The following is a 26,300-nucleotide window of genomic DNA, read 5'->3' on the forward strand; positions in this document are numbered from 1 at the left end:
AATGTAGATAGGATGATTGAACTAGGAATGCATGTAAAGTAAGAAAGATTTGCTTATAAATAGAGATAGGGATATGGGATGAAGCTGCGGACCTAGAATTAGCAGTAAAATGTCGAGACGGTGCTGTTCTGCAAATTTGAGTGAAAGTTGACAGGACGATGGCGCCCGGCGTGCACACGGTCCTCCGAAAAATCCGCGAAACGAAGGTGGATCTGTTCTTCTCTGCACAAGGATTCCAGATCTTCAATTACAGCCGCGTACCTGCAACCTACACACATAAAAGAGAGGACGATTGGGGGGTTAGGGATTAGGGGTTTGCCTTTAGGTCAAACCCCAGTTTTGGAATTAACCAAGAAATGAGAATGTTGTAAATGTAAATGTTTGTAATGTAAACAAGTACTGATACCTTGTTGTAAGAATGTTTGTATTCTTACATGCGAAGGTGTAATGTATGTAGTATGTGGTATGTTTTATGTGATCTCCTCTTCAATGGTTGAATCCTTGTCTTGAATGCAACACCTAGCCTTGAATAGAGACTTAGAATGCTCAATTGCTTGAAGGAATGCTTGAATGCTTGAATGTTTGAATGTTTGAATATCGCTTCCGCGTCTTGCACACATATGTTTTCCTCCCCCTTTTGGAAGAGGAAATGTAGTTTATATACTTGTCAATTAGGGCTGATAGACTGATTTTTCTGACCTTAGGCCGACCAGGAAACATTATTTCCCGAATTGCAAACTTAAAGACCTGATGCCCAAAAGAGACCGGGCCCAAAATAGGGCCAGGGACCAGGGTGCTAGGCGCCCTAGTCTAGAAGGACCAGGGTGCAAGGCGCCATGGTCCCACCTCTCGGGATAGCAGGGTGCAAGGAGGGATCAGGCCAGGGTGCAGAAAAATGCAGTTTTTGGTGTCACAAGCAGGTTTCAGGGTCTCCATTCAGGTTCAACATTGCGCCGCCATCATGAAGACCCAAATGTAGTCGAAATTGCAAGTGTCGCAATTTTAGGATGCTACAGTTATGGGCGTGCTTACCATTTTAGAGTTTTCCAGACCAAATTTATTTAGTAACTCCTTCAAGTACTTAGATTGACTCAAGAATATACCTTTATTAGTCTGTGAAATCTGCAATCCTAAAAAGAATTTTATCTCTCCAATCATAGACATTTCAAATTCTTGCTGCATTTCAATAGAAAAGTCTTTACATAATCGATCTTCTCCTCCAAAGATTATATCATCAACAAAAACTTCTATAACCAAGATGTTCTTGTCTAGGAGCTAGGATAAGTGCTTTAGAAAATTCGTTAGATAAATGGTTATCAACATCAACATATTCATATTCACTATTAGAATGAATAGAAGTAACATTTTCATCATGAATAACATTTTCATCTATATCATCATCAAGATTTATAAAAATAGGATCTTTAACTCGCACAGGATCAAGACCATCATGCATCTTATGTTTAGGAGATTTCGGCTCAATCTTCGGCTGAGGAGAAAATGGAATAATACTGGCTGAAGGTGTTTTTGGGGATTGCAAAGTTTGAGAAGCAGCTGCCTGAGCTCTGAGATGACGCTTTCATTGGCGTTCATGTGCAGAACGATTTCATCTAGTCTTAGTAGGAAGTTGAGAAGATTGAGGAGGAGGAATGTTCTCATCCTTATCACTTGGGTGTTTAGGTTGTGGTCTCTTAGGTTGAATAATAGGAGAAGAGGAAGGTCTCTTCTCTCCATAAGAGGAAGGAGGAGGAACTGCTCCATATAAGGGAAGAATATTTGGTTTAGGAAGGAGACCAAGTCCATCATGATGAGGAGGTATAGGTCTACTTTTAGGAAGTTTATTAGTCATAGGCATAGTCACATTCATAGGGATGGGTTGGGAATCTTCTTGAGGAAAGACATTAGTTTTATCTTTCAAAGGAAGAACTTCCTTCTCAAGAACGATAGGAATGTCAAGTTTGGGTGTTCTAGGTTCACTTAGAGATAGGATCACATCTTTTTTCCACTTTTGATAAGATTTGAAAATATGATCACTCCGTGGTGGAAGAGATTGGAATTGTTTAGGCCAAAAGTAATCAATAGGAACGCTAGAAGTTCTTTCAGCTAGTTTAAAGAGACTATGATTGACAGTAACAACTTCACCATTATGGGGAAATTTCAAACACTTATGAATAGGAGAAGCAATAGCTTTCATGGAAGATAGCCAAGGATAGCCTAGCTTCACACGAAATTGTTCAGACGATGGAATAATAGCAAAGTCCACATCAAGGGATTTGTTATGAACCTCAATAGGCAATGTAATAGAACCAATTGCAGGAGAAGAAAATGCATCAAATAATTTCACAACCACATTTGTTTCGTCATAGATCACTTGATTCAATTTCAAAGTAAAAAGAAATTCTTCAGTAATGATATTAACCATACAAGAAGGATCAATAAGCACTCCACGACAAGGTGTATTCTTGACTTTTGCAACTATATATAAAGGACCATCAGGTGCCCTGATAGTTTCACTGGAATCAAATGTGATGGAAGGTTCTTTAGGGATTTTCTGCTGCTCTACAAAGTTAATCACATTCGGAGTCATAGACACAAGATCATCACGTGAGACAGAGGAATCATTAGTATCAATCACATTAGAGGTATGAGAAGGCAATGGATTAGTAAAAATCTTAAGATTTTGGTTAGGAGGAGCTACAGATGTGTTGCCTTTATCATTCACACCAGAAATAGAGATAGTATTATTATCAATCAAATCTTGAATTTTACCCTTTAAAGCAAAACATTTTTCAGTATCATGCCCAGGATGACGATGAAATTGACAAAAAGATTTGTTATCAAAATAGGGTGAATTAATCTTTGCAGGATCTATTTGCCTTATAGGAGGAAGAGTAAGCACATTTTGTTCCAATAACTTATTCATAATACTATGCAATGATTCATTCAAAGGAGTAAACTTTCTCTCTTTCTTGAAAAACTTAGAAATAGGAGGCACACCTGATGCTGCATTCACATTGTTGTTGATGATGTTTTCATTGAATTTAATGGACTCTCTGTTCGGTTTAAACTTCCCAAATGGTTGTTGACTACTATCACCCTTATCACTCGGAGCCATAGGATTTGCTTGTTCCATTTGACTCACAGTCAGTTGATAATTGTGAAGAGTTGCGCACAACTGTTGGAAAGAAGTAAACTCAGAAAACAGAAGTTTTTCTCTAATATCTTTTTGTAAATTAGAAATAAAGATTCTTTGAATATCATTATCAGGTACTGGAAAGGAAATTTGAGCATACAAATGCTTATATCTACCAATGAAATCAGTCACTTTTTCTTTAACACCTTGTTTACAATGCATTAAATCAATCAAAGTAACTTTAGGACTTATATTGTTTTGAAATTGTTGAATAAAAGAATTTGCAAGTTGTTCAAAAGAAGAATTAGAATAAGAAGGCAACGAGCAATACCATTGTAGGGCTTTATCTCTTAATGTTCTAGTAAACAGTTTTGCAAGCAACCTTTGGTCATAAGCAAAATCAGTACATATTGTTTGAAAGGTCTTAACATGTGTTAGAGGATCACCCTTACCATTATAAAGCTCCAAATGCGGAATTTCAACATGTTTAGGGGGGATAGCTCGAACAATGTCAAGAGAAAGTGGGCTCGCAACATCAAATGTGGGCACACTAAACTTAGATTGATTCATAGAGGCAATTTGTTGCTGTAAAGAAGAGACAGTTTGTGCAAGATTGTTAATGGTCACTTCAGTCGAAGAGTTCATATTAGATGTGTTAGATTGTGATGGAGGTATTATGTTATTGAAAGAAGGTAGCGAGTAAGGTGGTGGGACACTATGATAGTTAGTCATAGGAGATGATTGGAAAGGAGGAACACTACAAGGAGGAATGGAATGGTTAAATGAATTGCCCCCTTGTGTCATGTTCATTTGTGGAGATATAATAGGAACACTCATTGAAGGAATGAATGAAGAAGTTGGATTGAATGAAGGAAGAGGGTTGATTGAAGAAGAGGGATTGCCCCCATGACTGGTGATCATAGGAGGAATGTCTTGTATTGAAGTAGTCATTATGTTTGATGTAAAAGTAGGTATACTAGCAATAGGAGTTGTCAAAGGAATAGAATGATTGACTTGAGTAGGAGGTTGTGTATAACCTAAAGTTTCTGCACAACTCTTCATAGGCATCACATTCAAATCCACAATGTGTGCAATACCACGCAAAATATCAATTCCATTCTTATCACTTTGAACCATACATTTTAGACCCTCAATTAATGAAAGAGCTTCACTATCAGGGTATTCTTGAGACATCCATTGTCGAAAATCATCAAATTGGTTATCCAATTTCGAAAGTTGTTCTACAGAAACCTCATGGAGAGCTTCTTCATCATTAAGAGGATTAGAGGAATTACCCATGTCCTCGTTAAAAAGGCCATTCAAATTAGGTTCCATCTCCTCAGTAATTAAACCTTGGAAGGACTTAATTCTAAGGCTTCGTCTAACGGGAATAGTGTAAGTAGGGCTTATTGTTGTAAAACTCATGCACTAAAGAGAGAGAGAAGATTTTGAATTTTAGAGGTAGCAAATTTCAATAAAATCAGCCAATCTCCTAGATTTAAGCTGTTAAATGCAATCAGGACAATCTCCCAAAATTTCAAAAAAAATGTCCGGGACCGTGGCGAACGGAGTGCACACGGTCCTCGCAACTTTTTTCGAAATTTTCAGGGATGAAAGTTATGATGATTTTAAAGCTAATCTGAAAAAATTGAGTGATTTTACGATCTGTAGATAGGCCAAATTAAAGTTGCAATCTCAAAATTGAACCCTACCAAGATTGTTGAAAAATGTAAAATTTGAATTTTGAAAAAGAGGGGGAAACTGAAATTTTGAATTTTTGATTTTAGATGGAATACTAAAAGCAATGCAAGTTTTGAAATTTAAAAATTGACTCAATTTCACACAAAATTCAATTTTGAAAGTGAAAATCAAGGTTGTTGCAATTAAACACTTAATTTCAAAAGTCACAAACTGCAAAAATTTGAATAAAGCACTGAAATTTCGAATGAATGCCAACACACTTTTCAAATTTAGGACTGTAAGAAACACAATTTTGATATGAATTTCAATTTCAATGATTTTTGAATGATTAGAAGCCTCAATCCAAGAAATCGCTAGACCAACTTTGACTTTAATTTTGAAAGTGTTAGAATTGATAAAATCAGCCAAAATTTTGGATTTTAGCAGAAAAATACAGTAAGATCTAGCTCCCGAAATTTCAGAAAAAATGTCGGGGACGATGGCGCTCGGGGTGCACACGGTCCTTGCAACTTTTTTCCAAATTTTTAGGGATGAAAGATATTATGATTTTATTGTGGAATCCAAAGTTACAGCTGATTTGGAAGTGTTTTGATCAGTGAAAAAAGGTTGAATCAAGAGGGTTTTAAAAATTAGGGTTTTGACATTTAACCACTTAATTTTCAGAATTAAAGCACAAATATGAATTGATAATTTGCAATAGAAGGGTAGATCTGAAACAAGCATTAACAATTAAACATTTCACAAGTTTAATTAACTAAAAGAAAATTTTAGGGTTTTTTATGCAATTAGCCTCTAAAATTTGCAAAAGATCAAACATGGAAATGTAATTAAGGGAGCAAAATTTTCAGATCTAACCATGAATAATCAGAATGAGGATGTTCACGTCGGGTTCACCAAAATGTAAAGCGGAAAAATCAAACCCTAGTTGTCCTCCCCTTCCCAACTCTAAGGAGAGAGAAGGGAGAGTCACTAGGGTTGATGGTTTTCACTTAGGAGAGACTTTACATTCAAAAGAGGGGTTGAAACCCACAAGATCCAATCCCACGCAAGGCAAGATTGGATCCTAAATAAGTTTCAAGGGTTGTGATAGCAAGGATACCCTCTTTTGTAAAGAATGTAGATAGGATGATTGAACTAGGAATGCATGTAAAGTAAGAAATATTTGCTTATAAACAGAGATAGGGATATGGGATGAAGCTGCGGACCTGGAATTAGCAGTAAAATGTCGAGACGGTGTTGTTCTGCAAATTTGAGTGAAAGTTGACAGGATGATGGCGCCCGGCGTGCACACGGTCCTCCGAAAAATCCGCGAAACGAAGGTGGATCTATTCGTCTCTGCACAAGGATTCCAGATCTTCAATTACAGCCACGTACCTACAACCTACACACAGAAAAGAGAGGACGATTGGGGGGTTAGGGATTAGGGGTTTGCCTTTAGGTCAAACCCTGGTTTTGGAATTAACCAAGAAATGAGAATGCTGTAAATGTAAATGTTTGTAATGTAAACAAGTACTGATACCTTGTTGTAAGAATGTTTGTATTCTTACATGCGAAGGTGTAATGTATGTAGTATGTGGTATGTTGTATGTGATCTCCTCTTCAATGGTTGAATCCTTGTCTTGAATGCAACACCTAGCCTTGAATGGAGACTTAGAATGCTCAATTGCTTGAAGGAATGCTTGAATGTTTGAATGTTTGAATATTGCTTCCGCGTCTTGCACACATATGTTTTCCTCCCCCTTTTGGAAGAGGAAATGTAGTTTATATACTTGTCAATTAGGGTTGATAGACTGATTTTTCCGACCTTAGGCCAACCAGGAAACATTATTTCCCGAATTGCAAACTTAAAGACCCGATGCCCAAAAGAGACCGGGCCCAAAATAGGGCCAGGGACTAGGGCGCTGGGCACCATGGTCCTAGGGGACCAGGGCACTGGGCGCCCTAGTCTAGAAGGACCAAGGCGCTGGGCGCCATGGTCCCACCTCCCGAGATAGCAGGGTGTAAGGAGGGATCAGGCCAGGGTGCAGAAAAATGCAGTTTTTGGTGTCACAAGCAGCTTTCAAGGTCTCCATTCAGGTTCAACGTTGCGCCGCCATCGTGAAGACCGAAATGCAGTCGAAATTGCAAGTGTCGCAATTTTAGGATGCTACAGTTATGGGCATGCTTACCAGTTTAGAGTTTTCCAAACCAAATTTATTTAGGAACTCCTCCAAGTACTTAGATTGACTCAAGAATATACCTTTATTAGTATGTGAAATCTGCAATCCTAAAAAGAATTTTATCTCTCCAATCATAGACATTTGAAATTCTTGCTGCATTTCAATAGAAAAGTCTTTACATAATCGATCTTCTCCTCCAAAGATTATATCATCAACAAAAAATTCTATAACCAAGATGTCGTCATTAGTCACTTTATAGTATAAGTTGTTGTTAGCATTACCTTTAGAAAAATCAATCTTCGAAAGGTATTTATCCAATCTAGCATACCAAGCTCTTGGAAATTTCTTCAACCCATACAAATCTTTCCTTAACCTGCAAACCATATCTTTGTTATCTGTCAAGGAAAATCTATCAGGTTGCTCAATGTAAACTTCTTCTTCAAGATCTCCATTCAAAAATGCACATTTAATATCCATTTGATATACTTTGTAGTTCTTGTGTGCTGCAAAAGCCAAGAATAATCTGACTGCCTCAATTTTAGCTACCGGTGCAAAGGTTTTATTGTAATCAATTCCTTCTTTCTGTGAATATCCCTTACACACTAGTCTTGCTTTATTTATGATTACCTTACCATCTTCATTAAGTTTGTTTCTGAATACCCATTTTGTTCAAATTACATTTTTGTCTTTAGGCCAGGGAACTAATGTACATTTGTTATTCTTTTCAATTTGTTCTAATTCTTCTTCCATAGCTTTAATCCAGTGTTTATCTTCACATGCCTCATTAATTGATGATGGTTCAATTTGAGAAATAAGACATACCTCTTCATTTGCCAATCTTCCTCTTGTCATAACTCCTTGATATTTGTTCCCAATCATCTGATCTTTAGAGTGGTTCAATCTTACATACCTGGGTATCTTTGTTTGATGCTGCTCTTCAGTTATAATGGAATTTTCAGATGATACCGGTGTAACTGGATCTTCATTCTATAATGGTGGGTTCAATGTAGGTTCATTTGTCAGTATCTCTGTTGTCGGTTCAGAGTCTATATACCTTGAAGTTTCTCTAAATTGTTTATCAATTTTCACATTTGTACTCTCAACAATTTTCTTCAATCTCTTGTTAAAACATCTATATGCCTTGCTCTTAGATGCCTTGCTCTTAGATGAATAACCAAGAAATATTCCTTCATCGCTTCTAGGATCAAAATTTCCAATATACTCATCTCTCCTAATATAGCATTTACTTCCAAATATTCTGAAATATTTAAGAGTAGGAGTAATACCAAACCATAGTTCAAGAGGGGTCTTACTAGTTTCACCTTTGATGTGAACTTTGTTGAATGTGTAGACTGGTGTGCTTACTACCTCTCTTCAATATACATGTGGTAGATTTGCTTCTGATAACATACTTCTAGCTGCATCCAAGATAGTCCTATTTTTCCTTTCTACAACTCCATTCTACTGGAGTGTCCAGGGTGCTGATAACTGTCTTCTGATTCCATTTACTTCATAGAATGTATTAAATTCCTTAGATGTAGATTCACCTCCTTGATCTGATCTTAGACATTTGATTTTCTTACTGGTTTCATTTTCTACCATTGCCTTGAATAGCTTGAATTTCCCAAGTGCTTCTGATTTTTATATGAGAAAAGTAACCCAACACATTCTAGAATAGTCATCAATGATTAGCATGAAATATCTATCACCTTGTAAGCTTTTAGTTCTAGCTGGACCACATAAATCGGTATGAATTAAGTCAAGAGCATTATTGGATTTTTCTGGAATACTTTTAAAAGATGCCCTAACTTGTTTTCCAAATTGACATTCCTTGCATACCAGATTGTGAGGTTTAACAATCTTAGGTAAGTCTCTAACTGCTTTAGTTGTACTGGTTTTCACAATGCAATCAAAATTTACATGACAAAGTCTCTTATGCCATAGCCAACTTTCATCAATATGTGCAATCAAGTGTATCTTTTCATTACTATTCAAATGAAAGATATTACCTCTAGTTTGATTACTGATTGCAATTTCCAAACCAGTTCTATTCATAATTTTGCATTTCCCATTCTTGAATTGTAATTGAAATCCTTTTTCAGCTAATTGACCAACACTCAAAAGATTATGCTTTAAACCTTTAACATAGTAAACATTGTCAGTATTATGCTTACCATCAAGAGATATAGTACCTTTTCCTTTGATCAAACAAGCTTTATCATCTCCAAATATTACTAGACCTCCATAATATTCCTGAAAAGTCAAGAATTTACTTTTATCACCAGCCATATGATGTGAACATCCTGAATCAATGATCCATTCATCCTTAACTTCAATTTTAGCTGTCAGGGCCTGCTCTACCGGTTGAATAGTAGGTGTCGGTTGATCTTCTATTTTAGCAACAAAGACCCATCCATTGTCTACCGGATCCTCATCAGAATCATCAGTGATTCCTTCATTAGCAAGATAACAAGACTTGTCTTTATTGTTCTTAAATCTGTATCTTTGATATTCAGGGTTAAGCTTGTATGTTCTTCTATCTTCTTCTTTCAATCTTGCATGTCTATTAGGGCATCTTGAAGCCATATGACTAATCTTATTATAGTTAAATCATTTAAAGGGTGCTTTACCTTCATACTTACTTCCAGCTGGACCTTTAGGCATTTTCCTTGTAAATAGTGCTTCAAGTTCTTCAAGTTCTTCATTTTCTCTCTTGCTTTCTTCAAGTTCTCTTGCATAAAAGGCTTTCCAATCAGACTTGTCAAATGATGATGCAGATGATGTTGATGCCTTAAAAGCTAAATCTATCTTTATAGTAGCAACAGGACCAAATTCCTCAATTTCAAAAGCTGAAAGTTTTCCAATCAATGTGCCTCTAGTTATTGATGTATTAGGCATTGTTCTTAACTCATTTATAGGAATAACTTTCATTTTGTATGCCAATGGAAATCCTCTTAAAACTTTTGAAATAATTTCATCTTCACTTAAGGTTCCTCCACAAAATTTAATACCCAAAACAATTTCATTTACTCTTTCCATAAAAGCAGAAATCCTTTCATCATCTTCCATTTTCAAATTTTCATACCTGACTCGGAAGCTTTCAAGTTTTGCAATTTTGACTGTGGAATCTCCTTCATTCAATGTTTCCAAATGGTTCCAAATAGCTTTAGTAGTAGATCTGTCTAATAATCCCATGATTTGTTGATCTGATAATGCGCTCAAAAGTGCTTCTCTTTCTTTGCAATCATTTTCTTCATCTCTCCTAAGGTTGGTGGATTAGGCTGACCGGGAGTAGGAGCAGTATAGCCATTCTTTATAACTTCCCAGATGTCCTTTCCAATGCAATTCAGATGTGTCTCCATCCTGATCTTCCATATGCCATAGTTGGTTCCATCAACTTTAGGACTGTCCTTCCTGAAATAGTTAGAAGACATTGGATCTCCTCAAGCTGTTAAACTTCTGCAAAAAGAGGAGTAGGCTCTGATACCAATTGTTAGGTCTCAAAGACAAATGAGAGGGGGGGGGGATGAATCAGTTGTCTAATAAATTTAACCAAAACAACTTAACCAAACTTAATGCCGGTAGACAGATTATCAGTTAATTGCAGTACCAGTAAAGATTAATGCATGAAATAGAAAGATAATAACATCCACAACACATAACACCAATATTTGTACGTGGAAACCCTGTAAGGGGAAATATGACAGTGGGAAACCTTACCCACAATTAGATGATACTACTACAGATAGTATGTGTATACAATAGGGGGTCTACACATGCAGAAAGGCTAAGCGCCTAGAGCTCACTGCTCAAACACAAATAGGAGTCACACTGACTACAATTGGATGGTTAAATCCAATAATGATGTGCTGCTCAAAATCGCATCTTCATATGTTGGAATTAGTACTAGTGTAGTTCTGATATGGCTTCACAAAAACCTTCCTTCAACCTTCAAATGGTGTCTATGTGTATAGCTTTTCTTATTCTTGCATATACCAAATTACAATCCTTTCTTCACATTCGTACATTGATCTCAAAAATAAGATCTTACATTTATACCATAACCTAAGACCAATTGAGTAGGCCGACTCTAAAACATATAACAATAAAAACAATTTATAATTAAAATAATAACCGATGCAATATTTGATTCAACATGTCGGCTTAATGCATTTACAACATTAATAAATCATCTCCATAGCATGTCGTGCTGATCTGGAATAGATAAGCCTGACAGTGCTTATCCTGGACCTATTTGCCGGTAACAACAAATATGCAAACATGAATATACCAATGAACAAATCTTCAAGACAAAGTGTCCAAACGATATCTTTGACATAGCCAAGTATTTTCCTTGTCATTCCAAGTGCTGGTGAACAAGATACCGGTGACTGTGCATAAGTCACTAGCTTGCCGATTAACATTGCCAGAGTTGATAAGTGTTGACATCAATGACAAAACCATATCAACATATCCAAAATACCAACAGTCATATGAATTTTTATAACTTGGTGAAGGTAAGAAAGTCTAGTGTTGTGAGAGGATTACCACAAATTGTTAAACCGGGTAATGTGATTTGTAAAGATTGTCAAATTGGTAAGATGACCTCTATTTCATTTAAGAGACAAAAGTGTACATTTGAAAATATTTTAGATTTGGTTCATACTAATCTCTGTGGTCCTATGAGAACAAAAAACTATTTTGGTGATAGGTATTTCATGCTCTTTACCGATGACTATTCTAAGATGATATGGGTTAAATTCCTAAAGGAGAAATCTGAAGCCTTTAGTAAGTTTAAAGCATTTAAACCTCTAGTTAAGAATGAGACCAGTAAAAACTTGAAGTGCTTAAGATCTGATTGAGGAGGAGAATTCACATCTAATGAGTTTATCAAGTATTGTGATGAACAAGGTATCATGAGACAAATGTCTGCTCCAAGGACACCACAACAAAATGGTGTAGCAGAAAGGATGAATACAACAGTTGTTAATGCTACTAGAACAATCTTATTAAAAGGTAATATGCCTAAGATTTTTTGGAGAGAAGCGGTAAGTACTGCAGTCTACACATTAAACCAAATACTTGTAAAGAAAGACAGTGATAAGACACCATATAAGCTATGGTATGGTAAAATGCCTTGTGTTAGTTATTTCAAAATCTTTGGAAGTCAATGTTTTATTAAAAAGGATAACTACATTGGAAAGCTTGATGCAAAATCTGATGAAGGAATATTTCTTGGTTATTCTTCTAAAAGAAAAGCATATAAATTCTATAATAAGAGAACTAAGAAAATAGTTTAAAGTGTTAATGTGTGATGAATAATGATGAACAACAAATACCCTAACTAGTACTGAGAGGGAGGGGGTGAATCAATACATACAAAAACTTCTCTGTAACTTATCAAGTTAAAACAATACTAACTAGTTGTCTTCATTACTGAACTTAACCATGGCAATACCGGTTAAACAAAGTAAGAATTCAGACAGACAAAACCAACAAAGCTTAATACTTCAAATACATTCAACACTTGATAGCTACTTCACCCTTAAACATATGCATGTGGTATATCAACAATACCATAACCATTAGCTCTGCATGCATAATCACTTAAACAAAGAATACTTAATCATCACATGAAAAATGCACAACTCATGACACACAAATTTTACATGTGGAAACCCAAATGGGAAAAACCACGGTGGGGATGAATACCCACAAGCTTGTTTTGAACTCTTTTGAAGCTCTCTCTATTAGGAGCCTAGTCCGGTTAAAGACTTTACAATAAGATTATGCTAGGAACCGATCTTGTTAAAGATCACCCGGTTAAGGGATGGCTATATACCCTGTGAAAGGTTACCATGCTAGAGGATTTAAAGAGCTTAATGAACTTGAGTCATGTGGTTAGAGGATTTATAGTAAGCCTGTTAAAGCTACCCGACAAAGGGATTTTCCTTCTGTTGAAATGGTTCGAAGACAACAGGTAAAACTCTGATCTAATAACAACACTATATGCTAAGGCAGATCCTTTTCAGTTCCTCTACTCTACAATCACACTCTGCATTTTTCTCTCACTGGTCTGGCAAGTATCTCATCACTCGGATACACACACAACTTTTGCCAACAACTTACAATAACAAATATCATCAACCTTATAGACAACAATTAGGTCAGTAGCATAAACCCTAAACCCTAAGCATCTTAGGTTTACAATTACAAGCGGTCCAATCCTGACCATCCAAACACTTATCATAGAATGAAACAATCTCAAACCCATCACACATAGAAATCAATAACCCATCACGCTTTCTTCTCATACCACTAAGAAGAATGTTCATTCTCGAGGTAGACATTTAATGTAGTCAATCTTCACATGCAAGATCTTCAAGGAAATCCTTCACGTGCACAAAGCTGACATGGCATCTCGATCTCATCTTCATCTCTTAGCTAACTCATCACAAAATACCATCAATTGCATTGCACAAGCTAGATTTCCAAACCGGAAACCCTAGAGCTGAGACTACCAACCGGTAGTCACACTTAGTGAAACCCTGACACCGGTTCACTACATTTCTTCATACCAGTTTACTTGCACTTATTGACATCAATGACAACATACATTATCATCATATCATCATATGCCAACATACTGGTTCATCAAATGCCAACAATGTGAAGGTGGGTGATTTGTCAAATAAATCTGAAGGATCAAGCAGGTCTGAACCTAAAAAAGATGATTATAAAGGTAGATCAGTGATCTTTGAACCAGAAGCACAAAATAATGATCAACCGATAAGAGAGGATAGTGAAGAAGAAAGTAGTGAATCGACTGGTGAATCAGATGAGGAAGATGCAAAACCAACACAAACTATACCTAGATATGTGAGATTAAATCACTCTCAAGACCAAATAATTGGTGATAAGAATGCAAGGGTGCAGACCAGGAGGAAGATTAGAGAAAATTCTTGTTTGATCTCTACAATGGAACCCAAGATAGTTAAGGAAGCACTTGAAGATGATGACCAGGTGAAAGCAATGAATGAGGAATTAGATCAAATAGAGAAAAATCAGACATGGTCACTTGTTCCTAGACCTGAGGACAAGAATGTGATCGGAACCAAATAGGTCTTCAAGAGTAAGTTAAATGAAGATGGAAAAGTGGTAATAAATAAGGCAAGGTTAGTTTGCAAAGGATATGCATAGGAAGAAGGTGAAGACTATTTTGAAACTTTTGCACCAGTTGTAAGATTGGAAGGAGTAAGGATGTTGCTAGCATTTGCTGCATATAAGGGATTCAAAGTCTACCAAATGGATGTCAAGTCATCCTTTTTGAATGAAATTATTGAAGAGGAAGTATACAGTGAACAATCGGATGGTTTTTCCTTGACCGATGATAAGGACATGGTATTTAAATTTCATAAAGCTTTGTATGGTCTAAAGAAAGCACCGAGAACATGGTATGAGAGATTGCATTCATATTTGATCAAAATTGCATACCAACGTATCAATTAGGACAATAAAATTTATCTAAAAACTGATGGAGACAAGATGCTAATAGCTGAAGTATTCGTAGATGACAAATTTTTTGGTGGAGATGATAATATGAGTATGGACTTTGTTGATGAGATGAAAAAGGAATTTGAGATGTCTCTAATTGGTGAAATAAAGTTCCTTATTGGATTATAGATCCAACAACTAGATGGTGGTATTTGTATCTGTCAAAGCAAGTATATTAAAGAGGTGCTAAAGACTTTTGGCATGGAAGATTGTAAACTAGTAGGTACACTGATGGTAACAGTATGCAAGTTAACAAAGCAAGATGATTCACCTGATGTTAGTGAAAAAGAATACAAGTCTATGATTGGTAAGCTACATTTTGTTGTTGAGTTAGTTACAAGATTCCAAAAAGATCCCAAAGAAAGTCACATGGTGGCTATTAAGAGGATTTTCTGATATCTTAAAGGAACACTAGACTATGGATTATGGTATCCCTACAAAGGAAATTTCACTTTAGATGTTTTTATTGATGCAGATTGGGTAGGCAATGTGGATGATAGGAAAAGCACAACTGGTGGAGCTTTTATACTTGGAGGAAGACTTGTAGCATGGACAAGCAAGAAACAAACTTCTATTTCTTAATCTACAGATGAAGTTGAGTATGTTGTTGCATCCATGACTTGCATGAAGGACATATGGATGAAACATGTGCTAGAAGGATTCAATATAGATATGTCTAACCCATTGACTATATCTATTGTGACAATACGAGTGCAATAAATATTTCCAAGAATCATGTACTTACTGCAAGAACCAAGCATATAGAGTTGAAGTATCATTTCTTAAGGGAAAGAGTTCAGGAGAAGCAGGTAAAGATGGAGTATGTGAAGAGTAAAAATCAATTAGCTGATATCTTTACTAAACCATTGCCAAAGAATAATTTTGAGTTTCTCAGAAGTAAATTAGGGGTTAGACCCCTACACCAAAAGAACTAAGATGTTGGAGTTACATCAATCTTCCGGATTTCATGTTTATTTTTCACTAAGGATTGATGAAGATGTGAGCTACTCCATAGGGGGAGCGACTCTAATGCAGTATGATATTATTTATAGTTCTAGTTAGGTTGAAGTCAAGTGATGCATTTTTACCGTTGGCATTGATGTCAAAGGGGGAGAAGAAAAAGATATCAGCTAATTAGTTATGGGAGAAGGAAAAGATATTTGATGATCAGGCTTGAGGAGAAAAAAAGTCAGTGAAGACCGATAGATGCAGAGACTGAAAATTAATATGATAAGATGTAGGTGATTGGCATATATGATTGTATAACTGATTGGTGTTGCCATCAATGCCAAAGGGAGATATTGTTGGCATGATTGGCATAACTGATGCAGATGAGTTGATGACTATATCGGTAGAAGAATGATGATGACATGATAAGTTATTAGTGTTGTAATTGATGGAAACCTATGTCAATTAATGTTTGATGATGGTTACAGATGAACTTTGATGTCTGACTTTTTGGATAAGTAATTTAGTCTACCGGATTTAGAATTTGTAAGTATGACAAGGTTTACCGATAGGATTGAGAATTAGGACTTTGATGGGGAGAGGTATCCAAAGAGAGTTTCACCTTCCTAAATAGTTAGTTGAATGATGTTTTAGTGGGATCCTATCACTCTTCACTTTTCCATTAACAAGTCAAACACTCAAACTCTCTTGGAGTGCTCCCTATCAATTTGTGCTCAATAGTTGCTTCAAGCCTGGTTGAGATTTACTATGGTAAATCCAACCACTAAACTATCCAAACCTCCAACATGTACTTGAAAGGGTTTTAGGGGGTTTTCTATAGATGTTTCAACTCCATTCAAGTGGTTCTTCAATTGTATTTTCACCATTTTCTAGGCCTAGTAGCCCTAGAGCCCCAATTAGCCCTACCTTGTCGGTTTTTGGGCAATTACTCAAAAATAACTCAAAGAACCTTCCAACACCTTTGGGGATCTGAGTATCCTTTTGGACATAATTTTGGATCCACTAGGGTAGGCAGTCTGGTATATTCGTACTAGTACGGATCCCAAAAATGGCACTTTTGAGGGGTTTTGAGTTAGCAGTCTTCTCCAAAAGGTTTTAATGGTTTATGCACCCTATCACACCTCCAAATCTTCACTTAGACTCTTTAATGTATCAAACTTCCATGCAAAACACTTGTCACATTCACAACTTCTCATCCCTGCAAGCAAATATAAAGTTGACAGTCATATTCCTAGTTGGGCTATGGTAGAGCTCGCCTAGGAAATAACAACATGTTGCTTCCCAACAAATTCTAGGACATTAAAAAACATATATAGACTATACAAGGGTTCCATGAATTTAATCCCAAGGGTCATTGAGCAAAACTCAAGGGATTTCAAGTTGGAACCATGATTGGGCTCTTGAACCCTTGCTCAAGCCGAGAGCAATACAATAAGACACAATTTATAAACACACCTCAAACCTGCAAAAAGAAAAGATTAAAAAACCTTATAAGAAATAAAATATCATAGACAAGACCACCATGAAATAATAGTAGCAATATCAATCCATTATGTACGGACTGTTGCTCCAAAAATGAGAAAATACAAGGTAAAATCTGGAAATTATCTTCAAATTCTATTCAAACGCGCTCAAAGATATTACAACCCATGTAGAATCATTCTTAGAGAATTTTATATTCCATTTTGGTCATAACCAACTCTTCATTGGTTTCCTAACCATTGATTTGCTAAAAAATGCAAAGTTGTTCAAAAAGTTGCAAAAAGTTGTCAAGCATCAATGACAACTTTTGCTCAAATGTGCATTTTTGCATTTTATGCATTTATACTCATACTAAACCTCCTAGGATGACTCCCTAACATCAAAATGGCATTCCTAAATTCCTAATGGGGATTTACAAGATTTTTTACATCATAATGTAAATTTATGCCATTTTAGGCTTACAAGGGCTCATAGGCCAAATTTGAGAAAACAAACAACCTAGGTGACAATCATCCTTAAAATGACTATCAAACACACATGTGTACCTCTAAGTAGTCCATTAATCAAACACTAATCCAAAATATGGACTATCACACCAAAAAATTTAAAATGCATCAACAAACTGGTAAAAACCTAGGTGCTCCTACACCATACTCCCCCAATGAAAAAGAAGTCAAGTGACTCCTTGAGGAAACAAAGAAAGGGAAATTCCAAGCTTAGAAAAGTCTACTTTAGGTACCCAAGTAGCTTCAGATGCTGGAAGGTGCTGCCATTTGACCAAATTCTCCATATATGTGGTGTGCCTTGTCTTCTTGAGAACTCTAAAACCCAATACTTTCTCGACATGTGGCATGGTTGCAGGTGGTAAGGGTAGGTCAAAAATTTCTTGAGAGACCTCTGAGACTCTACTACATTTCTCTGGAAATGTGCCCTTATACTGCACCAAGTCTGCAACATTGAATATAGGAGATAAAGCCATGTCTTCGGGTAGGTCAAGTTTGTTGGCATTGTTTCCATACTTGGCCAAGACCCTACAAGGTCCAATCCTCCTCATCTGGAGTTTACTAGGGACACCTTTATAAATCCTTTCTTTGTTCAAATGAACCATGACCAAGTCCCCAACAACAAATTGGAGATCCTTTCTCTTTTCATCTACTTTATCTTTGATCCTTTGAGAGGTGTCTAGTAGGGTTGTCCTAATCTGCTCATGAATCTCTTGCATGGATTGATCCATGTCCATAGCATGTCCACTCTGCTATCCCATCTTTCCAATATCTCTAAGCTCCAAAACACCCATGGGATGAAGGCCATAAACTATCTCAAAAGGGCTCTTACCGGTTGATCTATTCACACTGTCATTATAAGAAAACTCATCTTGATGGATAATTTGGTCCCAAGCTTATCCATACTCCTTTTTCAATTACTTAATAAGGTTTCCAAGTGTTCTATTGACCACCTCTATTTGGCCATCCATTTGGGGATGGTAGGCTGAACTGAAAGACAAGTTAGTACCTAATCTCTACCATAAAGTCTTCCAAAAATGTCCAATAAACTTTGCATCTCTATATAATACTATACTGATAGGTAAGCCATGAATCCTAACGATTTCTTTGAAAAACAAATGAGCAATATAAATAGCATCATGAGTCACCTTATATGGAATAAAATGGGCCATTTTGCTAAATATATCTACCACAACATAGATGCTATCAAAACCAGATTTGGTCTTGGGAAAACCAACAACAAAATCCATACTTACACACTCCCATGGCTAGTTAGGGATAGGTAAAGGCTGATAAAGACCAGCATTAGAAGAAGTACCCTTGGCTCTTTGGAAAACCACACATTTCTCCACATATTTTCTGATATCCCTTTGCATCTAAGGCCAATAATAGAATCTTTGGACAAGTTCCAAAGTCTTATTCAATCCAAAATGTCCACTTAAGCAACCATTGTGCTTCTCTTGCATCAAATTTTCTCTCATGGACCCTCTAGGTACACAAAGTTGTCCTCCTTTGAACAAAATACCATCTTGTAAGGTAAAATCTGCATATTCACCATGAAAATGATTTCTAAACTCTTGACAAACCTTGTAGATGGCAGAAAAGTCTTCATCATCTTGGTATAACCCCTTGAAAATATCCACCCCAATGCTCTTAAGCTGCACTTCTTGAACTGTTAGCAACATTCTACTTAATGCATCAACAACTCTATTACATTTTCCTTTCTTATGTTTAATGGTAAAAGTATATGGCTGCAAATACTCTACCCATTTGATATGCCTATGATTCAACTTTTCTCGTGAATTGAGAAAACTAAGAGCTTGGTTGTTAGTATAAACCACAAATTATTTAGGCATAAAATAATGCCCTGATTTCCTAAGTGATTGAACAAGTGCATATAACTCCAAGTCATAAGAAGAATACCTTTTCTTGGCATCATTGAGCTTCTCACTAAAAAATGCAACCGGTCGATTGTCTTGACTTAAGACTGCTCCAACTGCTATGTTGCTTGCATCACATTCAATGGTGAAGAGCTTGTCAAAGCTTGGAAGAACTAGTACTGGTTGAGTAGCCACCTTTGTCTTTAAGAGATCAAACCCACTTTGTGCTTCTTTTGTCCATTGAAACTTAGTCTTCACACCTCCTTTGATTGTGTCAAGCATAGGGGCACATAACTCATTGAACCCTCTGATGAACTTCCTATAAAATTGTGCGAAGCCATGAAAAACTCCTCACTTCACTTGTTGTCTTAGGTGTAGGCCAACTAATTATGGCTTCCACCTTAGAGGTATCCATCTTCAAATCACCACTTGAGATTACAAACCCAAGATATATCAACTCTTGTTTCATGAACTCACATTTCTCCAAATTGATAGTTAGTTGCTCATCACATAATTTCTTCAATACAATCTCTATATGCTTAAGATGTTCATCTTTAAACTTGATAAAAATCAAGATGTCATCTAAGTAAACAACAAAAAATTTACCAATATAATCCTTGAGTAATTCATTCATGAGTCTCATGAATGTGCTAGGGGTATTTGTGAGTCCAAATAGCATAACAAGCCATTCATAAAATCCTTTTGTGGTCTTGAATGTTGACTTCCATTCATCTCCCTCCTTGATTTTGATTTGGTGGTAGCCACTCTTGAGGTGTATCTTGGTGAAGTATTCAACACCTCCTAAACAATCCATCAAATCTTCAATTCTTAGAATGGGAAATCTATACCTGATTGTAATCTAGTTGATAGCTCTAGAATTAGTGCAAAGTCTCCAAGTACCTCCCTTCTTTGGGGCCAAAATAGTGGGAACTACACATGGGTTGATGCTCTTACTTATCAAACCAATATCCAAGAGATCTTGTATTTTCCTTGCTACCTCTTTATTTTGCTCTGGTGTAATTTTATAAGCTGCCTTATTAGGCAATGAGGCTCTAAGTATGAAGTCAATTTGGTGACTTATGACACATTGAGGAGGCAAGGTTGCAGGTGTTCCATCACTATTAATGTCCTTAAACTAATTTAGAATCTATTGCACTTCATTGGGAATGCATACTTTCTTATCCTTGCTTTCTTCTTTTGGTTTTACTACAAGTGCAAACCCCACTCCTTCTCCTTCCTTGAGAGTGTTAATGAACTCCTTCTCACCAACCAACAACACATTAGGACCTTTTGATCTTCCTTCTTCTTGGTCTCCTATGGACTGAATTTTATAGGTGATCCCATCTTTTTTAAAAGTATAGGCATTCTTTTCCCCATGGTGTATTGTTTTTTTGTAAAATTGCCAAGGCCTACCTAGGAGTAGGTGGAAAGCATCCATTGGCAAGATGTAACACAATATTTTGTCCTTATAGCCTTCTATAGTTAACTCCACCCAAGTTTTTTCATTCACTAGAACATGTTGCCCCTTGTTGAGCCAAGTAACCCTGTAAGGATCACTATGTGGGATTCTTTGTAGGTTGAGCTTATTCACTGCTTCTTCTGACACTATGTTATCAGTGGAACCTGAATCCACCACCACTCTACATACTTTACCCATAATCTTGCATTTTATCCGAAACAAGGATCTTCTTTGGCTAGGTTCCTCCTTAACTAGTTCTTTGATCAAGACTCTTCTTATCATGAGATTCTCTCCAACCTCAAAATCTAGACTCACTTCTGATGCCTTCATGTTTGCTGCATCTTCTTGAATATAGCTTACTCTCCTCTCACCTCCTTGGGATGAAGAATACTTCTCTTGACATCTATAGGGTGGGTGTCCAAGTTGATGGCAATTGTAGCACTTTGTTGTGGCAAAATAGGATCCTCTTCATGATCCACTAGATCTTCCTCTACTAGAGTTGCTCGATCCCCTTCCTCTATAGTTTCTCTTGCTATTGGAATCCCCACTTTACTCTACCAACTTGGATTCCCCTTGGTATCTTTGGTCTACACTTCTTTGACCATATCTACCTCTATGACCTCTGCATCTCTTCCCCTACCTCTACCTCTATTTCTTTTCTCTTTTTTCTTTGTACTCTTCTCTTCCACTTTGAGTGCCAATTGATAGCACTTATGAATAGTAGTAGGACACTTCAAACTCAACTCTTCTTGTATATTCCATCTCAAGCCATTCAATTACCTGGCTACCTTGATGCTTTCATCTTCCACCACCTTGGATCTCAAACACAACTTATGAAATTCCTCAGTGTAGTTGCTCACATCTACTTCTCTTTGTCTCAAGTTTTGTCTTCTCTTGTGTAATTGAATTTCACAGTTTTCAGGGATATATACTTCTTTCACCTTGGCTAGCATTCCTTTCCAAGTGGCTATTGGGTTCTTACCCTCCTTTTGTCTCTCCTCTTGGATGAACTTCCACCAAGTCAAGGCTGCTCCTCTCAATCTAGATTTGGCTACCTTCACCCTTTTTGCTTCACTAATCCCATCACATTCAAAGTGATTCTCCAACCCTTCAATCCATTCCATACCCACTTCTGGTTCCATTTTTCCACAAAAAAGTGGCACTCCTTCTAGGGATTTTCCTCCTAAGGATTTGATGGCTCTAAGGAAAGGTTCTTTAAGTAGAATAGGATCTAGTTCAGGTGTGCTATCCTCTTCTACAACTTCCTTACCCTTCCCTTCATTGATTTGGATTGTTACTTTCACAGTCTTGTCTTCAACTACGTCTAGTTTTCTCTCCAACTGTCGCAGTCTTACCCTGAGGATTCTATTATCTTCCTCTTGATTGTTCTACCTTCTTGGCTAACTCTACACTGGTCACCATCCTGAGGCTATTTTCTCCTACTGACTCAGTCTCTGACATGAACTAGCTTCTTTCCAAATCTTAGCATGCTCTGATACCACTTTGATGGGGAGAGGTATTCAAAGAGAGTTTCACCTTTCTCAATAGGTAGTTGAATGATGTTTAAGTGGGCTCCTATCACTCTTCACTTGTCCACTAACACGTCAAACACTCAAACTCTCTTTGAGTGCTCCCTATCAATTTGTGCTCAATAGTTCCTTAAGCCTGGTTGAGATTCACTATGGTAAATCCAACCACTAAACTATCCAAACCTCCAACATGTAATTGTAGTGGTTTTAGGGGGTATTCTATAGATTTTTAAATTCCATTCAAGTGGTTCTTCAATTGGCTTTACACCATTTTCTCATCGCTCCCTCTTTCTCCTTTTTTCTAGGCCTAGTAGCCCTAGAGCCCCAATTAGCCCTACCTTGCCGGTTTTTGGGAAATTACTCAAAAATCACTCAAAGATCCTTCCAACACCTTTAAGGATCTGAGTATCCTTTTGGATAAAATTTTGGATCCACTAGGGTAGGAAGTTTGGTATGTTCATACTGGTACGTATCCCAAAAATGGCACTTTTGAGGGGTTTTGAGTTAGCAGTCTTGTCCAAAAGGTTTCAATGGTTTTTGCACCCTATCACACCTCCACCTCTTCACTTAGACTCTATCCTGCATCACACTTCCAATCCAAACAATTGGCACATTCACAACTGCTCATCCTTGCAAGCAAATACAAAGTTGACAGTCATATTCCTAGCCGGGCTATGGTAGAGCTCGCCTAGGAAATGACAACAAGTTACCGTTAGGTCCCAGAGACAACTGAGAGGGGGGGGGGGGGGGGGTTGAATGAGTTGTCCAATAAATTCAACCAAAATTAACTTAACCAAAAATTTATGCTAGTAGACAGTTTTATCAGTTAATTGCAGTACCAGTAAAGATTAATGCATGAAATAGAAAGACAATAACATCCACAACACATAACACAAATATTTGTATGTGGAAACCCTGTAAGGGGAAAAACCATGCTGGGAAGCCTTACCCACAATCAAATGATACTACTACAGATAGTATGTGTGTACAATATGGATTCTGCACATGCAGAAAGGCCTATTGCCTAGAGCTCACTGCTCAATCACAAAATGAGAGTCACACTGACTACAATTGGATGGTTAAATCCAATGATAATGTACTGCATGAAATAGCATCTTCATATGCTAGATTTAGTACCAATTTAGTTCTGATTGCCTTCACAAAAACCTTCCTTCAACCTTCAAATGATGTCTGCATGTATAGCTCTGCTTATTTTCGCATATACCTTATTACAATTATTTTTCCAATCGCATATCAATCTCACAAATGAGATCTTACATTTATACCATAACCTAAGACCAATTGAATAGGTCGGCTCACTAAAAGATATTACAATAAAACCAATTACAAATAAATCAATATCCGATGCATGATGTTGGCCCAATGCATTTACAATAATAATAAATCATCTCCATAATGTGTTGTGCTCATCTAGAATAGATATGCTTGCCGGTAACAACAAATATGCAAACCCGAATAGACCAATAACCAAATTTCCAAAACCAAGTGATCAAATAATGTCTTCGACATAGCCAAGTAGTCTTCAAGTCATTCTAAGTGTCGGTGAATAATATAATCTACCGGTGAACCAAATACTGGTGACTGTGCATAAGTCTCTAACTTGCCGATGAACATAACCAAAGATCTCCAAGTGTTGACAAGTGTTGACAAGTGATGATAGGTGTTGACTTCAATGACAAAACCATATCAACATATCCAAAATACAAACAATCTCCCCCTTTGGCATTGATGGCAACACAAGATGGAAAAACCATCAAAGTGCCAAAACAGAAATGCCAAAAACCAAAAAACCAACAATCTCCCAAAGAGATCATTAACCAAAAATCAAAATACATAATTTCTCTCCCCTAGGAATGATTTATCCCAAAAGATATCTCTCCCCAAAATGTTTTTCTAATGTTTTTCCATAATATCTCTCCCCCTTTGACATCAAATGCCAAAGCATTACAAAACTAGTTTCAAATACAAAATAAACTTATTATACCAACAACTCCCCCTAAGAAGTAGCTCTCCTCATCAAAGCCGGAATAAAAGATTTCTCTATTAATTCTGTCGGTTGATGACAAACATCAACTATCTAAGTCTCTGCCGGTGAGGGTAGGAATCCAAGTTGCTCTCTGAGATATTCAAAAGTTTCCTTAGGCAAAGGCTTTGTAAAAATATCTGCAATCTGCTCTTTAGTATCCACATAAACCAATTTCACTTCTTTTTCTTCAACATTCTCTTTTAGAAAATTGAATTTCATAGAAACATGTTTAGTCTTAGAGTGAAATATCGAGTTCTTTGATATATCAATTGCTTCCATATTATCACATTAAATAGTTATAGGTTCCCTGAATTTTACCTTTATGTCCTTCAACATTTGTTTGATCCATAATACCTGTGTACAGTTAGTTGCTGTTGCAACATATTCTGATTATGTTGTTGATAGACTTGTACAACTTTGTTTCTTGCTCATCCATGAAATTAGTCTGCTACCAAGAAAAAATGCTCCACCAGTGGTGCTTTTTCTGTCATCCACATCTCCTGCCCACTTAGCATCTGTGTATGCACATAAGTCAAAATTTTCATCTCTAGGATACCATAAACCAAGATTTGTAGTTCCTTGTAGGTACCAGAAAATCCGTTTCACTGTTGATTCATGATTTTCTTTAGGATTACTCTAAAATCTTGAAACAATACATACTGTGTTCATAATATCAAGTCTTGTTTGTGTCAAATACAGTAAACCTCCGATCATAGACTTGTATCTAGTCAGATTAACAGATGTTGATTCTTCCTTCAAAGATAATTTATCAGTTGTAGTCTTAGGTGTGCTTACCAGTTTACATTTTTCCATGCCAAATTTCTTTAGTAATTCCTTCAAGTACTTAGATTGACATAGGAATATACCTTTATCAGTCTGTGAAATCTGCAATCCTATAAAGAATTTTATCTCTCCAATCATAGACATTTCAAATTCTTGCTACATTTTGTTAGAAAAGTCTTTACACAATCCATCTTCTCCTCCAAAGATTATATCATCAACAAAAAATTCAATAACCAAGATGTCATCATTAGTCGCTTTGTAGTATAGATTGTTGTCAGCATTACCTTTAGTGTATCCAAGCTCTAGGAGCTTGTTTTAATCCATACAAAGCTTTCCTTAACTTGCAAACCATGTCTTTGTTATTTGTCAAAGAAAATCCATCAGGTTGTTCAATATAAACTTCTTCTTCAAGATCTCCATTCAGAAATGCACATTTAACATCCATTTGATATACTTTATAGTTATTGTGTGCTGCAAAAGCCAATAAAAGTCTGATTGCCTCAATTCTAGCTACCGGTGCAAAGGTTTCATTGTAATCAATTCCTTCTTTCTGTGAATATCCCTTACACACTAATCTTGCTTTGTTTTTGATTACCTTACCATCTTCATTAAGTTTATTTATGAAAACCCATTTAGTTTCAATTACATTTTTGTCTTTAGGCTGGGGAACTAATGACCAAGTGTTATTCCTTTCAATTTATTCCAATTCATCTTCCATAGATTTAATCCAATATTTATCTTCACATGCCTCATTAATTGATGTAGGTTCAATTTGAGAAATAAGACATACCTCTTCATTCACCAATCTTCCTCTAGTCATGTCTCCTTGAAATTTGTTTCCAATTATCTGATCTTTAGAATGATTCAATCTTACATACTGAGGTGTTTTTACTTGTTGTTCTTCAGTGACTGTCGAATCCCCAGATGATGCCAATGTAATTGGATCACCATTCTGTACTGGTTTATTCATAGTAGGTTCATTTGTGATTATCTCTATTGTCGGTTCAGAGTCTGTGTACCTGAATTTCCTCTAAACTATTCATCAATCTTCACATTTGCACTCTCAACAATTTTCCGCAATCTCTTATTAAAACATCTATA

The sequence above is a fragment of the Cryptomeria japonica genome, chromosome 10 (assembly GCF_030272615.1).
Source record: "Cryptomeria japonica chromosome 10, Sugi_1.0, whole genome shotgun sequence".
In the NCBI taxonomy this organism is placed as follows: Eukaryota; Viridiplantae; Streptophyta; class Pinopsida; order Cupressales; family Cupressaceae; genus Cryptomeria; species Cryptomeria japonica.